This window comes from Artibeus jamaicensis, unplaced genomic scaffold (genome assembly GCF_021234435.1).
Source record: "Artibeus jamaicensis isolate MK-2021 breed Jamaican fruit bat unplaced genomic scaffold, CSHL_Jam_final contig_558, whole genome shotgun sequence".
Classification (NCBI taxonomy): domain Eukaryota; kingdom Metazoa; phylum Chordata; class Mammalia; order Chiroptera; family Phyllostomidae; genus Artibeus; species Artibeus jamaicensis.
In genome coordinates, this window is record NW_026521886.1 from 6,320,784 (window position 1) to 6,337,447 (window position 16,664).

The window sequence follows — 16,664 nt, forward strand, 5'->3', positions numbered from 1 at the left end:
CACAGGACTCTCTTGTCCCTTGCCACTGAAAATGACCATGTGACCAGGCTCCAGCCAAGGAGGCTCTTGAACAGTGATACCTGGAGAAGAGCACAGAGCTAAAGAGAGCTGTGAGATGTGATTATGTGAAAAGGGTACAAGCCTGAGCTCTGTCTCTTTCTAGACTTTTATTTGTGGGCAAGTTAGTGAATATCTTTGTATCTCAGTTTTCTGACATATAAAGTGTTGCTGAGTTACCTGGAGTACTTGCCCTGAACTGGGCTCTTATCGAATTCATTCAGGGATAGCTATTATTATCGAATGGTTTTCTTTTATAAATAACACTTTTGCAACCAGTATAGAGCAAGGGTTGGAGAGTAAGTTGTGTGAGGTGGGTTCTCTTAAATTGGGTTCTCTATAAGTAGGTAAGAAAAGAGAAGGGCTGTTAGAGAAAAAGAAAAAAGAAAAGGTAATAGTACTTTTAGCCAAGATGGAGGCATAGGTAGATACACTTTTCATTCTCACACAACCAAAAGGACAACAACAAATTTAAAAAATACAACCAGAACTGCCAGAAGATTAAACTGTATGGAAGTCCAACAACCAAGAAGTTAAAGAAGAAAAATTTCTTCAGACTGGCAGGAGGAGTAGAGACAGGTAGCTGGGGTAGATAGGATGTGCAGCAAGGCAGTGGCCGGCAGACAAGGTGGTACCACATTTGCATGTAAATAAACTGAGATGAACAACTGGGGAGTTAGACAGACTGCAGAACCCAGGGTTCCAACATGGGGAAATAAAGCTTCAAAACCTCTGGCCATAAAAACCTGTGGGAATAGAGGTGGCAGAAGAAACACCCAGCTTCATAGAGAGTTTATCAGAGAGACACACAGGGTCTGAGAATGTACACAAGCCTACCCACTTGGGACCCAATTTGCTTGTGGGTAGCAGGGGAGGTGACTGAAAGCCAGCTGAGAGCTGAGCAAGCAGCATTGTTCACTTTTGGATTCCTTCCCCACATAGAGTGCCACAAAACAGTGAAGTGGGTTGCCCCCCCCCGTGAATACCTAAGGCTCCACCCTCTAGAAAGTAACAGGTGTCCCCAGACAAAAAATTATGGCCCAAATGAAAGAACAGATGAAAGCTCCAAAAATAGAACTAAGCAATGAAGAGATGGCCAAACTATCAGATGCAGAGTTCAAAACACTGATAATCAAGATGTTCATGGAAATGGTTGAGTATGGTCACAAAATAGAGTAAGAAGTGAAGGCTATGCAAAGTGAAATAAAGAAAAATATACAGGGAACTAACAGTGAAGGGGAAGAAACTGGGTCTCAAATCAATGATTTGGAGCAGAGGGAAGAAATAAACATTCAACTAGAAGTGAATGAAGGAACAAGAAACAAAAATGAAGAGAAGATTAGGAACCTCCAGGACAACTTTAAATGTTCCAACATTCAAACCATATGGATGTTGTAAGGAGAAGAGGAAGAGCAAGAAATTGAAAACTTATTTGAAAAAATAATGAAAGAGAACTCTTCCCATCTGGCAAAGGAAATAGACTTCCAGGAAGTCCAGGAAGCTCAGAAAGTCTCAAACAAATTGAATCCAAAAAAGCACACATCAAGGCACATCATAATTACATTAACCAAGATCAAAAATAAGGAGAGAATCTTAAAAGTAGTAAGAGCAAAGGTGACAGTTATCTACAAAGGAGTTGCCGTAAGACTCTCAGCTGATTTCTCAAAAGAAACCTTACAGGCAAGAAGGGGCTGGAAAAAAGTATTCCAAGTCATGAAAGGCAAGGACCTACATTCAAGATTACTCTATCTAGCAAAGCTATAATTTAGAATGGGAGGTCAGATAAAGTGCTTCTCAGATAAGTTCAAGTTAAAGGAGTTCATCATCACCAAGCCCTTATTATATAAAATGTTAAAAGGACTTGTCTAAGAAAAAGAAGATAAAAATTATGAACAATAAAATGACAACAAACTCACAACTATCAACAACTAAACTTTAAAAAAAAAGACCTAAGAAAACATCTAAAACAGGAACAGAGATCACAGGGAGGTTTGTCAGTGGGGAGTAGGTGAGGTGAGAATGGGGGGAAAAATACAGGGAAAAACAAGCATAATTCATAGGTCAAAATAGACAGGGGAAGGTTAAGAATACTATTGCAAATGGAGAAGCCAAAGTACTTATATATATGACCCATGGACATGAACTGAGAGGGAATGGGAATGCTGTAGGGAGGGAAGATGGAGGGTTGAGAGTGATAAAGGTGGGAGAATGGGACCACTGTAATAGCATAATCAATAAAATATACTTGAAAAATAAAAAAGCAGTGTAAAACATAAATGAAAACAAGACTTGGTTTTGGAAAAGATAAACAAGGTTGATAAACTTTTAATCAAACTTATTAAGAAAAAAAGAAAGAGGACTGTAAAAATAAAATAAAAAATAAAAGAGAAGTAACAACTGACATCCACAGTTCTGCATAAGATTATAAAAAATATTGTGCACAACTATTGACAACAAATTGGACAATCAGTACAAAATGGATAAATACCTAGAAACATACAATCTTCCAAAACTGAATTTGAAAAAATACAGAAACAGAAAATATGAACACACTGATTGCAACTAACAAAATCAAAGCAGTAATCAAAAAAATTTCCAATAAAAAAAGCCCTAGACCATATGGCTTCACAGGTAAATTTTACCAAACATTCAAAAAAGAACTAACACCTATTTTTCTCAAACTAGTCCAAAAAATTCAAGAGGAGGGAAGACTCCCAAGCTTATTTACAAGGCCAGCATTAATGTAATTTTGAAACCAGATAAGGAAATTACAAGGAAAGAAAATTATAGGCCAATATCCCTGATGAACAGAAAAACAAAAATCCTCAACAAAATATTAGCAAACCCAATGTATTAAAACATTAAAAAAATTCATAAACCATGATCGAGTTGGATGAATTTTTGGGATACAAATTTGGTACAATATCCACAAATCAATAAACGTGATACACCACATAAAAAAATAAAGGATAAAAATCACTTAATCATATGAATGGATGCTGAAAAACCATTTGACAAAACTCAGCACCTATTAATGATAAAAACACTCAGCAACGTAGGGATAAATGAAACATACCTCAACATAATGGAGTCCATATATGACAAACTAACAGCTAACATCATATTCAATTAAAAAAAACAAAAATTGTTTGCCTTTATAAAAAGGAACAATACATGGATTGGGAGAATTAACATCATCAAAATGTCCTTACTACCCAAAGCAATTTATAGGTTGAATGCAATCCCTATCGAAGTACCAATGACATATTTCACAGATACAGAACAAACATTTTAGAAAATTATATGGAACCATAAATGACCCCAAATAGCTATAGCAATTTTGAGGAAGAAGAACAAAGTATGAAAGATAACAATACCTGATATCAAACTGTATTACAAGGCCACTGTAATCAAAACAGCCTGGTATCAGCATAAGAACAGACAGATAGACCAATGGAACAGAACAGAGAGCCCAGAAATCAACCCTAGTCTCTATGGTCAATCAATATTTGACAAAGGGGAAGAAGCATAAAATAGAGTAAAAGTGGTCTCTTCAACAAATGGTTTTGGGAGAGCTGGACAGCTACATGCAAAAAAAAAAAAAAGAAAGAAACTCAATCACCAACTTACACGATACACAAAAATAAATTCGAGGTGGATAAAAGACTTAAATATAAGTCATGACACCATAAAAGTCTTAATGGAAAATATTGTCAGGAAAATCTCAGACATCCATGCAGCAACATTTTCACTGATATGTCCCCTAGAGCAAAGGACATAAAGAAAAGAATAAACAAAAAAATGGGACCTCATTAAATTAAAAAGCTTCTGCATGGCTAACAATAAAACAACATTAAAATGAAAAGATAACCAACTATATGGGAAAATAGACACCTTGGACAAGGATTCGATCTCCAAAATACATAAAAAACTCACTAGCGTCCACTCCAGGAAAACAACAACAACAAAAAAAACAATTAAAAAAATGAGCAAAAAGCTTGAACAAACACTTCTCCAAGGAGGACATCCAGAGGGCCCAGAAACATATGAAAAGATGCTCAGCATCACTAGCCATCAGAGAGATGCAACTTAAAACAGAATGAGATACCACTTAATACCGGTCAGAATGGCCATCATAAACAAATCAACAAACAAGTGTTGGAGAGGATGAGGAAGAAAGGGAACTCTAATGCACTGTTGGTGGAAATATAGACTGGTGCAGCCACTGTGAAAAACATGGAATTTCCTCAGAAAACTAAAAATGGAACTGCCTTTTCACCCAGAAATTCTACTGCTGGGATTATATCCTAAGAACCCTGAAACACCAATCCAAAAGAACCTGTGCACCTAATGTTCATAGCAGCACAATTTACAATAGCCAAGTGCTGGAAGCAACCTAAGTGCCCATCAGTAAATGAGTGAATCCAAAAACTATGGTACATTTACACAATGGAATTCTATGCAGCAAAAAGAAAGAAGGAGCTCCTGCCCTTTGCAACAGCATGGATGTAACTGGAGAGCATTATGCCAGGCAGTGAGGGGCAAATACCATATGATCTCACCTTTAACTGGAACCTAATCAACAAAAGGAAAAAGCAATCAAAATATAACCAGAGACATTGAAATTAAGAACAATCTGGCAGTAACCAGAGGGGAAGTAGCAGGGGATAAAGGGGAGAAGGCTTTTCAGGAACAACTATAAAGGACACATGGACAAAACGAAGGGGAGATAGAAGCAAAGGAGGGAGGTGGGTTTGGCTGGGGTGGGAGGGAGTGGTGGGGGAAAATGCAGACAACTATAATTGAACAACAATAAAATAATAAAAAAAAACAAATTGTTGAAGGAATCAATTTCTTCCCTTTACTGATGGTTCCCTGTACATTTTTCTTTATTTCACTTTGCATAGCCTTCACTTCTTACTCTATTTTGTGAGCATACTCAACCATCTCTGTGAGCATCCTGATTACCAGTGTTTTGAACTCTGCATCTGATAGATTTGCTGTCTCTTCATTGCTTAGTTCTATTTTTGGAGCTTTGATCTATTCCTTCATTTGGGCCATGTGTTTTTCATCTCTGGGTGCCTGTTACTTTCTAAGGGGTGGAGCCTTAGGTATCAGCCAGGGCTGGGCAACCCAGGTCACTGAGTTGTGGTGCTATATCTGGGGAGGGGTAAGAGAGAGTACAATGCTGCTTGCTCAGCTCTTGGCTGGCTTTCATTCACTTCCTCTGCTATCCACAGACAAATTGGGCCTTTTGGTTCTGGTTTTCCAGTGGGTGGGCTTGTGTACATTCTAGGACCCCATTCTAGGACCCCGTGGGTCTCTCCAACAACCTCTACTGTGAGACTGGGAGTTTCTCCCACTGCTGCAATTTTTACAAGTTTTTACAGTAAAAGTTTTGAGGCCTTATTTCCCCACACTGGAACCCTACGTTGTGAGGTCTGTCTCATTCTCCAGTTGTTCCTCCTGGTTTATTCTCAAAAAAATGTGGGACCACCCCATCTGCCAGTCACCATCTCACCCACCTGGGTTCCTCCAGCCATGAGACCTGTCTGCCCAGATGTCCTTCTCCACCCCTCCTACTGGTCTAGATGAATGTTTCTTCTTTAACTCCTTGGTTGTCAGATTTCCATACAGATTGATATTCTGGCAGTTCTGGTTATTTTTTGTTTTTAAATCTGTTGTTATTCTTTTTTGTTGTATGAGGAGGCAAAGTGTAAATACCTATGCCTCCATCCTGGTCAGAAGTCTTATTTTCTTTGTCATTAAATGGTTTGACTTTGAATTCTATTTCATCTGATTTTATATTGCCATATTTTTATCTTATTAGCATTTTTAGTTCTTCAATTTTATTTTTCCTGGATTGTTTCATTTAGATATGTTTGACCTTTATGTCATACATACAGGGCATACAGCTAGAGTATGTATTTTTATCAAACTACATACAGGGCATACAGCTAGAGTATGTATTTTTATCAAACTAGAATCTTTTTCTTTCAATTACTGAGTTTAGCCCATTAACATCTATTGTGATAGTTGATATTATTAAAACTGTTTTACTTTTTTCTTTCTTGTGTATTTTTCTTCATTTTCTCCTTACATTTTGTTATACCAACTGAATTTTCTTTGTTTTTTGCCTTTGAAAAGTATATAAAGTTATACTTAAAGAACACTCTCTGTAGTTAAGATATTTCCCCCAGGAAGTCAAAAAATATAGTTCTGCTTCTCTCTGCTCTATTTACCACTTCTCTAGAATTTTTGTTCCATGATTATTTTATTTCTTCATTTTTTCATTGAAATATAGCATATATACATTCATATGTCAAACTCTTAAGTATATAGCTTAATTCATTTTTCCAAGGTGAACACACTTATGCAAACACTGCCCAGAGCAAGATACAGAACATTACCAGTACTCCAGAATGCTTTTTTGGGTCTCCCAGGCATTTCCCCCTACCTCAGTTAAACCATAATGCTTACTCCCTTTACCATAAACCAATTTGTCCTGTTTCTCAACTTTATATATTTGAAATCATAGTATCTATTCCTTTATGTCTGACTTGTTTTGCTTTGTATTATGTCTCTAAGATTTATCCACATAAACGCATACAGCATGCTGCTTTTCTTGTGCTATACAGTCCATTCCATGACTATCACAAGTTATCTATCTGTTCTATTGTTGGTGAACATTTGTATTGGTCTCAGTCTGTGTGTGTTGCAAATAACACTGCTATAAACATTCTAGCATGTATTTTTTTGGTACAAATATCCATGCATTCCTTTTGGATACATACCTAGAAACAGAACTGCTTGGTCATAGGGTATGCATTTGAGGATAAATGTCAGTTTTCCAAGTAATGTATCCATATTATCATTTTTATTTTTTTACCCTAAACAATCAGCATTTATTTACTCTTTAAAAATAGCTTTGATTGCTTTATCACAGATTTTTCTGTATTGTATTTTTTGCACATCTTCAAATATTTTCCTTCTTGCTAGAGCTATCATCTAATATTTGGTTTTTATTTGTTTGTTTTAGAGAGTATCTGTGGAACCAAAATGTTTGATTTCTTGTATGCCTGACAATGTCTTTATTTCACCATCACGATGAATGACAGCTTGTAACAGTTAGGCTTAATATCTAGTTATAGTTCCAAGTGGTTTTCACTCAGAATTTTGAAGATATTGCTCAATTATCATGTTAATCTCCTGAGGGGCCCTGTCAATCTCAGCATTCATTCATTCATTCATTCATTCATTCATTCGTTTTTAGTTTGGAAATAATTTTTTCTATTTCTCGGAAAATTTCCTCCTTTCCATTTTCTCTATGCTCTCTTTCTAGAACTCCTATTTGATGGCTTTTGCAGTTTTTCTATCTTTCTTGACCCCTAACTTTTATTTTATGCTTTCTATTTTTTGTACTTTTATGATAATTCCTCATGTTTTTCTAGATTACTGATTTGATCTTCAGCTGTATTCATTCCATTTTTTAGCCCAGCTATTGAGCATTTGTTTTTCCTTATTTAGCAATTGAGTTTTTCATATCCTTATTTGTCTATGAAGGCAATATCCCTGTGCATCTCTCTGAAGCCATTAATTATACTTTTTAAACATTTCTGCCCTGTTTTTTTAAGTTTTACTTATTTATCTTTTTAGAAGGAAAGGGAAGGAGAGAAATATCAATGTATGGTTGCTTCTGGTGCATCCCCTGCTGGGAACTGGCCCCTGCTGGGAAGTGGCCTGCAACCCAGGCATGCGCCCTGATGGGGAATCGAACTGCAATCTTTTGGTTCGCAGGACCATGCTCAATCCACGGAGCTACACCAGCCAGGGCTGTTTTCTTTTAATTTAATTTTATTTCTCAGATATATATATATATTTTTGTTGTTGATGGAATTTAATGACTCCCTTTCACAGTGTTACTATTTAGAGAACACAGCAGAAAGACTTTCTCATTAATAATGTTCAGATTCTCAAATCATCTCACAGATTTGTAAATAGATCCGAGCAGTTAGTGGCACTGGTGCTAAATTGGAGATTGACCAAAGGGGTTCACTTTAGCTGTGTCTGGGGAGAATAATGGCAACTTTCAAGGCCTACATAGCCATTCCCTTCCACACTCCTTTTTCTTTCCCTTCTCAGCACTCCTTCCCATTGCTCCAAAATACTAACTCCTTTACTAGTTAGTTTTGTGCCCCGCCCCCCAAAGTAATTAGTTGTTGGATCCTGGGAGTCAAAGGTTGGTTGCAGTGCCTTCCTTGGGTGGAGAAGAAAGCCAGTAGAAGTGAAAATCCCTTCAAAATGCCAAGGGTTGAGCCAAGAAAAGAGGATCAGTTAACCATCTAATATGCAGATGTGGCCAAAAAGGGATGACTGACTCTTTTTTCTTTTCTTTTTTTAAATTTAATTATTGTTCAAGTACAGTTTTCTGTCTTTTATTTCCATCCCAGCCCACCCCCCAGTACTCCCCACCTCCCTCCCATTTCCCCTTAGTTTTTGTCCATGTGTCCTTTATACTTGTTCCTGGATAACCAGCTCTTGGTAAAGAATAAGCATGGACACAGATAAATCTGGTAGGCAGGTGAGGAATTCTCTCCAAACGATCCCTGTGGATGCTGCTGAATGTTCATGGCTGAACCTGATGGGCCATTAAAGGACTGAGAGTGGATGGGTTTTCTTGGCCCAAAGGTTCTTGGTAAGATGGATAAAACTTCTAGCCCCAGGCCCACTCCTAGAAGATGGATCCTGGAATCCCCCTTGTTGGACTCCCAAATCTTTCCCTTCCTGCTTTTTATAAGAATCAGGCTTTGTGTCTCTTGTTTCTCTGTGATTTGGACATATACATGATTATTCCAATTTTATGCAGTTTTTTCCAATTTTATACACTTTGTAAATAAAGAAAACCCAAGATCTTCCTCCAAGCCCAGCCTTGATATCTTTGCAACTTAGAATTTCAGTTTTATGTGTGCAATAAACATCTTGCCTGCCAGACCTAAGAAATCCCTGGTTAGCTGACTTTTCCCCTCAGTCTATAGATATTCTTTATAAAAAAAATTGACAAAAGATATATGCTTTTAGGTGTTTTATAACTTTTCTACCTACAGGTTTGTTGCCCATTACAATAATCTGTCAGAATCATAAAGTGATATTATGTGCTCATTCCTGTTGGTTGGTTTATTTAGACACTAATTCTTATAGCCATTAAAAAAGGGAGAAAGGCAAAGGCAGGGAGAAGCACACTCATACTTCCTCTCAGAAAATTCTCACCCTTCACAGTTTAAGGATAAGAACCACAAATAATGCTGCACAATAATAAATACAGAAATAAAAACCATGAAGGTTCTAATAATCAGCAAGTACTATTCTCCCAAATTAGATACTGCAATTTACACAAGTCAGCCTGAATCTTTAACCGATAAATGACACTTCTATGTTTGGGAATAAATAGATTCTTGTAGGCAAAATGATTCCTGCAAGTGAATAAGAATCAAATTGGAGAGGCTATTGTGCTGACTCCAGTTTTATGAGGCCATTACCCAGTCCCTGGAGGAGAAAAGAAATAGCAGAGACTCTGATATGGTATCCTGGGTGATTCCTCCCATCCCAGGAACACAGCCAGCTCTGTTACCTCTTGGTCATGTCCCTGAGACAGCCATTCCAGTGAAATGGAATGGCTGTTCTTAGATATTCTATAGCAGGAAAACAGACAAAACCATAGCAGGAAAGATGTGGCCTCAAGGAAATCAACTTTGTTTCCTCTTTTCCTCTGAACACTTTCTACAAACAATGAGCATCACTCCAGCTCCTGTGTGCTGAAAGGACACACATGCATTCAAGAAGAGAGTTGAGGCCTGAGATAGAAGGAGGGACTGAGACCAAAGAGATAACTGTGCAAACCACACCCTTCAAAGACTGCCATCCTGTATGCTCACCAGAGTTGACTTGCTGCTGTTTCATTTTATTCCAAACTACTCATGAGTGTCAGCCATGTGCCAGCATGCACTCCACACTGATGGCAGTGGTAAACACCTAGCATGCTCCCTGCCCTTGCAGAGCTCCCAGTTTGCAGGGGAAGGTTGCCAGACATTAATGGGAGAATCACACAAATATAGCATTACAAACTCTGATAAGTGCAAAGGCTCTGAAAAATATAATGATCTGCGCTGGAAGGAGCATGTGTTCCCAAGCTGTCTGCAAAGGAAAAGGCCAGCAGAGACCCTGGGTCTGGTTCCCAGAGGTCATGATACCTTCCTGCCCAGGCCTCTGAAAAAAGAGACCATGCCATGCTGGTGGCCTCTGGTTGTGGGCTGTGGAAGTGGTCCCATACGGCCTCTGGAAGGCATCCTTCTCCTTGCCTTCATGCCCCTTCTCACCTTCATACCCCTTCTCACTATAACCCACCTCCCTCCAGCATTTCCACCTTTTTTCACCCTACCCATTCCTTACTTTTCATTCTGCACCCCACTTGGCCACTTACTAAGATGTGGGCTACAGCAAGTCGCAACTTCTCTGGGTTTCAGCTTCCCTTTCTGTGCAATGAGTATCACAGTAGCCTAGAGAGTCAGACAACTCTTGTGAGGTTTCAGTGAGTCAACCCCTGCAAAGAAGACAGACAGTTTTTATCTTTCCCTCCTTGGAATAATGCTTTTAGAACTTTTCACTCTTTACAACTGTCAGCATGCCTTCCTGCCCTGGATGGGGTTTTCAGTAGTTGGCTCAGGACATTTCTTAAGAGAAGCTGCCTCTCTGCTTTCTTTTCATCAGTGTGTCCACACCAGGGGTTCTGCCTCAGTCTTTACAGTTCATGCTGTGTGCTTATATCCATTCTCTCTGGATCAGAGTCATGATCCCTATGATGTTTAATTGGAAATTAAGCCCTGGAGGGGCATAGTCTCTGAATGGGTAGATGCTCTGTGGGCAACTGCCTCTCAGTGGTCAAGAGACATTCAGGTGTACAGGGCATCGGGCAGCTGGTAGGCACCTACTACCTAGCAGCTGGCCTCAGAAGTGCTTCTGAGCTCCTGCAGCTGCCTGACTCAACCAACTGTAGTGCAGCTCTGCCTCTGTTACTCCTCTGGAAGTGGGGATGGGCTCTGGGGGCATGCTTGAAACTCACTAAATTCATGCCAAAATCCTCTAACAATGTCAGGTCTGGTCCTTGCTATGGGGGAAGCAGAGTGGTAACTGGGGGCTTGTGGCAGAGTAAGAACCTCACCGCCTTAACTGTAAGGGATCCCAGAGAACTATAAAGACAGAGACTGATGTGAAGCCCTCTGCATTGAGTTCTGGGAGTCTGAACACAAAGAGCTCTCCAAATCCACCCAGATAGCACAGCTCTTGTCCACTGCTTGGCTTTAATTCCCCACTTGCTCCAATTGACAGGGTGTGCAACTCAGGCTTAGAACCTTGTTGTCAAAATTATTCAAGAGCCCCAAGGGCTATGCAGAGACAGAGGCTCGAATCTGGACTTGAGGTTGGCATTTGTTAGAGTACACAGCTGCTGGAAAGAGAACACACTGAGTAGAAAACTGTGGCTAGCATGGTATGGGCAAGCCACCCAAAAGCCAGACAGAGAATTATCCTCCAGGGCTGTGGCTACCTTTTCCTGCTGGGGGACCTCATGGGGGTCACACCAGTCTCTATGAGAGGGTCTGGTTCCAATAAAAGGACAACTCTTTTTCTAGCAGATGGTGGCCCCTGTGTGAATCTGCCACCATCTCCTCCATGCCTTTGTATATTAAAGACTCTTTGAGGGGTAGGCATTTCCAAGCCAAAAAAAGCAAAGGTCCCCTTATGCCCTTTTTCAAAAAATGTCAGTGCTGACTTGCCTTACATTTATATAACTTAAAGAAACTCAGAAGATAGTAAGGCAAATTGTTACCAGGTGACTTAAGGTCTCCATTAATAGACAGGGGAGTAGCTGCATAATTTTAAGTTTCTGCCTGAACAAGCACTTCCATTACCCTCAGAATCTCTATGGCTGGTTTCTGGAAAGATCAACTCCAGAGGGGAAGAGGGGACTAGCTCTTCCTTCCCCTGAGAGCCTCAGTCTAATCCTCTGTTACCTCCCCGTGTTGGAGGGGGAGAGTGAGTCTCCCTTTCCATATTCTGTTCCAGCAGTGATCTCAGTGATCTGAATGCCTTTCTGCTGGCGCCCTTAGCTCAAGGAGCCCTACTGGGTCCATCCAAAGGCTTCTCTACATGTGGAATAAGGGAAATAAATGTAGCAAACTGTGAACTATACAGAACACCTGGAGTTTTGATCTAGGAAATATAATCCATACAGAAGAAAGGAAGAGAAAGCCCACATAGGAGAAGAAGTATCATTTTACTACTTTTAAAAAACTTTATTTCTCCTGGCCATTGGTTAGAGCATTGTCCTGATATACCAAGTTTGCAGATTTGATCCCCAGTCAGGGCACATACAAGAATCAGCCAGTGGATACATAAATAAGTGGGACGACAAATCAATCTCTCTCTTTCTCTCTCCATTTCAAACAATCAATAAAAATTTTTTAAATAAAAAAATCCTATTTCTTTCCCATTAGTAATTGATTGCAAAAGTAGCCCTGATTTTTCACTGCTTCTGTATTCACATCATCAGTGATGTGACTTCACAGCTCTTCTGATTAAGATGTGCAGTTTATTTCCTACCCTGTTGAGTCTGAGCTGGCCCCTTTACTCCATTTGGTCAACAGAATGTGGCAGAAAGAAGGTGTTTTGGTTTTGTGTTTAGGCTTCAAGAGGTCTTACATGCTTTCTTCCTCTCTTGGATCCCTGGGCTATCCTGCTATAGGACAAGAGACCATCTAGAGCTGAGTGAGTCAGCCCAGTTGTTCCCACTGAGTCTGCAGACTTGTTAGATGCCCTATCAAAGTCAGAAAAGCCCCCTGGCTGCATATAACTGATTCAAGGCTAATGCATGAGTAAACCCTGCTGAGCCCATCTCAGATTAGCAGTTCCATCCTGCCCAATCATAGACTCACATGAACAATATGACGTGGTTGTTTGAAGCCATTACACTTTGGGATGGTTTGTTATGCAGCAACAACTAACTAATATACCCATTAAATTTATTCTTCTGCTTGTTTTCTGGACTTGCTCAAGGTCATCCAGCTAGGTAGCTCTGTCTCTGTGAGTTACTTCCCCACCCTCTGCCTTCTGGAGTTCAATACTCCCACTAAGGAATCTTTACAAACATGAAGAGTCAGCTGAGAATGAGCTCAACCTTGATGAACCTACTCACTGAGGGATGAGAGCCTACTTTCCTGTACAGGTAATTATTGCTGGAGTCTCTGATTTTTTTTTTCTTGAACACCTTCCTTCTTTTCTTTGAACCAATTGCTCTCTAAGACTGCTATTTGGCTGTCACTCAGGGAGTTCCATTCATTAGCCACAGACGGAAATCTCAAATACCTTCCTGAGAATTATTGTGCACAGGGTAGAGCTCCTGAGTCCTTTCATATCTGCAAATACTTTTATTTTCCCTTTAAACAATGGCTTGTGTTAGATGTCCAGGTGAAAGATTTTTGTTCCTCACAAATTTAGAGGCAGTAGTGCATTTTCTTCTGGCACCCAGAGTTAGTGATGAGGTAAAATGTATCTTCTTGGCATCCATCCTTTCTGGAAACTTGTAGTATAGTTCTGTCATTCTTGATATTCTGAAATTTTGTGCTGAGATCACACAGGTCTCTTTGATCTATGATGCTGGGCACTTGGAAGGCCCCATTGAACTGAAGGCTTATGTGCTTTATAAGGAAATTATCTTGTATTACTATTACTATTATTATTTTACCATTTATTTTACTCTGTCATATATTTTTGAAGTTCCTATTAGACAGACATTGCAACATTATGGCTTGATCTTTTAATCTTTCTTTTATATTTTCTGCCTTTTTACCTTATTGTGCCATATTGTGAGCAATTGTCTTATAGACATAAACATACATGTGTATACATATAAATATAGATTACATGTAACATTAACTATATAATATATATTAATTATATACAATATGTGTATTCATATAGTTTATATTATAACTTCATGTAAGTTATATGTAATAACTTAATTATATACAATAATATATAACATATATTTATGTAGAAATAAAATTTGGCAACAATGCTTTAAATTTCTAAGAATTTTCTTCCCAATTGTTTCTTGTTTTATTTAGTCAGTATAATTTTTAATAATTATTTTATTGTTGTTCAATTACAGTTGTCTGCATTTTCCCCCAACCACCTGCCTCCCACCCCAGCCAAACCCACCTTCCCCCCTCCCTTCTATTCTGCCCCCCAGTTTTGTCCATGTGTCCCTCATAGTTGTTCCTGAAAACCCTTCCCCTCATTATCCCCTCCCACCTCCCCTTTGGTTACTGTCAAGTTGTTCTTGATTTCAGTGTCTCCGGTTATATTTTGATTGCATTTTTCTTTTGTTGATTAGGTTTCAGTTAAAGGTGAAATCATATGGTATTTGTCCCTCACCGCCTGGCATAATGCTTTCCAGTTCTATCCATGCTGTTGCAAAGGGTAGGAGTTCCTTCTTTCTTTCTGCTGCATAAAATTCCATTGTGTAAATGTACCATAGTTTTTGGATTCACTCATTTACTGATGGGCACTTAGGTTGCTTCCAGCACTTGGCTATTGTAAATTGTGCTGCTATGAACATTAGGTGCATAGGTTCTTTTGGATTGGTGTTTTATGGTTCTTGGGATATAACCCCAGCAGTGGAGTTCCTGGGTCATTTTTCAGTATAATTTTCCTTTAACAACTTAATTAAGGTAATTCACATACCATACAATTTACCCATTTAAAATGTAAAATCAGTGGCTTCTATTATATTTACAGAGTAGTGCACCTATCACCACAATCAATTTTAGAATATTTTCACTACTCAAAAAATAAAAATAAATAACCTTTAGCTATCACTGCCAGTGTCCCCCTATTCTCTCCCTCACTCTACAGACCAAGATGACCACTAATCTACTTTGATCTTCTTGGCTCTATCATGTTATTTCTTGAATTTGTCTTCAATTAATTAAGAACTTACAAAAGATAAGAGGTGATTAATTAGATTCTATCTTTCTTAATAAACAATATATAGAAGAAAAAGACAAATATATGTTGAAAATAAAACGATATATATGCATACAAATATCAACAAAAGAAAGTAGATTTAGCCACAGTAATATTTGGGGGGAAATAGAACTTAAGAGCTAAAGAGTTAACTAGGATAAAGAAAGACATTTATGATAAAAATATAATTCATAAAGATATTAGAAGTCATGAATTTTTCTGCACTTACCATCAAAACATTGAAGTATTTAATTTTTTAATATTATTTTAAATATATTTATTGATTATGCCATTACAGTTGTTCTATTTTCCCCCTTCATTTCACTCCACCCTGCACACCCCCTCCCCCACCGTTCCCCCCTTTAGTTTATGACCACATGTTTCAAGTTCTTTAGATTCCATATCACCCCTACTATTCTTGCCCTCCCCCCTATCTATTTTCTACCTACCATCTATGCTACTTATTTTCTGTACCTTCTCCCCCTTCTCCTTCTCCCACTCCCCTGTTGCTAACCCTCCATGCAATCTTCATTTCTATGGTTCTGCTCCTGATATAGCTATCCTCTTAGTTTGCTTTTGTTTTAGGTGTGGTTCTCAATAACTGTGAGTTTGCTGTCCTTTCACTGTTCATATTTTTTTATCTTCTTTTTCTTAGATAAGTCCCTTTAACATTTCATATAATAAGGGCTTGGTGATGATGAACTCCTTGAATTTGATCTTATCTGAGAAGCACTTTATCTGCCCTTCCATTCTAAATGAAAGCTTTGCTGGATAGAGCAATCTTGGGTGTAGGTTTTTGGATTTCATGACTTGGAATACCTCTTTCCAGCCCCTTCTTGCCCGTAAGGTCTCTTTTGAGAAATCCACTGACAGTCTGATGGGAACTCCTTTGTAGGTGACTCTTCCCTTATCTCTTGCTGCTTCTAGGATTCTCTCCTTCATTTTAATTTTGGCTAATGTAATTATGATGTGCCTTGGTGTGTTCCTTCTTGGGTCCAACTTCTTTGGGACTCTCTGAGCTTCCTGGATTTCCTGGAAGTCTATTTCCTTTGCCAGACTGGGGAAGTTCTCCTTTATTATTTGTTCAAATAAGTGTTCCACTGGTGGCTGTTCCTCTTCCCCTTCTGCTACCCCTATAATTCGGATGTTGGAATGTTTAAAGATGTCCTGGAGGTTCCTAAGACTCTCCTCATTTCTTTGAATTCTTGTTTCTTCATCCTTTTCTGTTTGGTCATGTTTTCCCTCTTTCTGGTCCACTGTTTTGATTTGAGTCCCAGTTTCCTTTCCATTACTATTGGTTTCCTGTGCATTTCCATTCATTTCAATTAGTTTAGCCTTCATATGTTCCTCTAATTTGTGACTAAAATCAATCAGTTCTGTTAGCATCCTGATCACCAGTGTTTTGAACTGTGCATCTGAAAGTTTGGCAATTTCTTCATCACTTAGATTTATTGGCTCTGGGGCTCTAAGTTCTTCTTGAGCCATGTTTTGATTTGTTTGTGCCTATTAGGTATGAGGAGCAGAGCCTT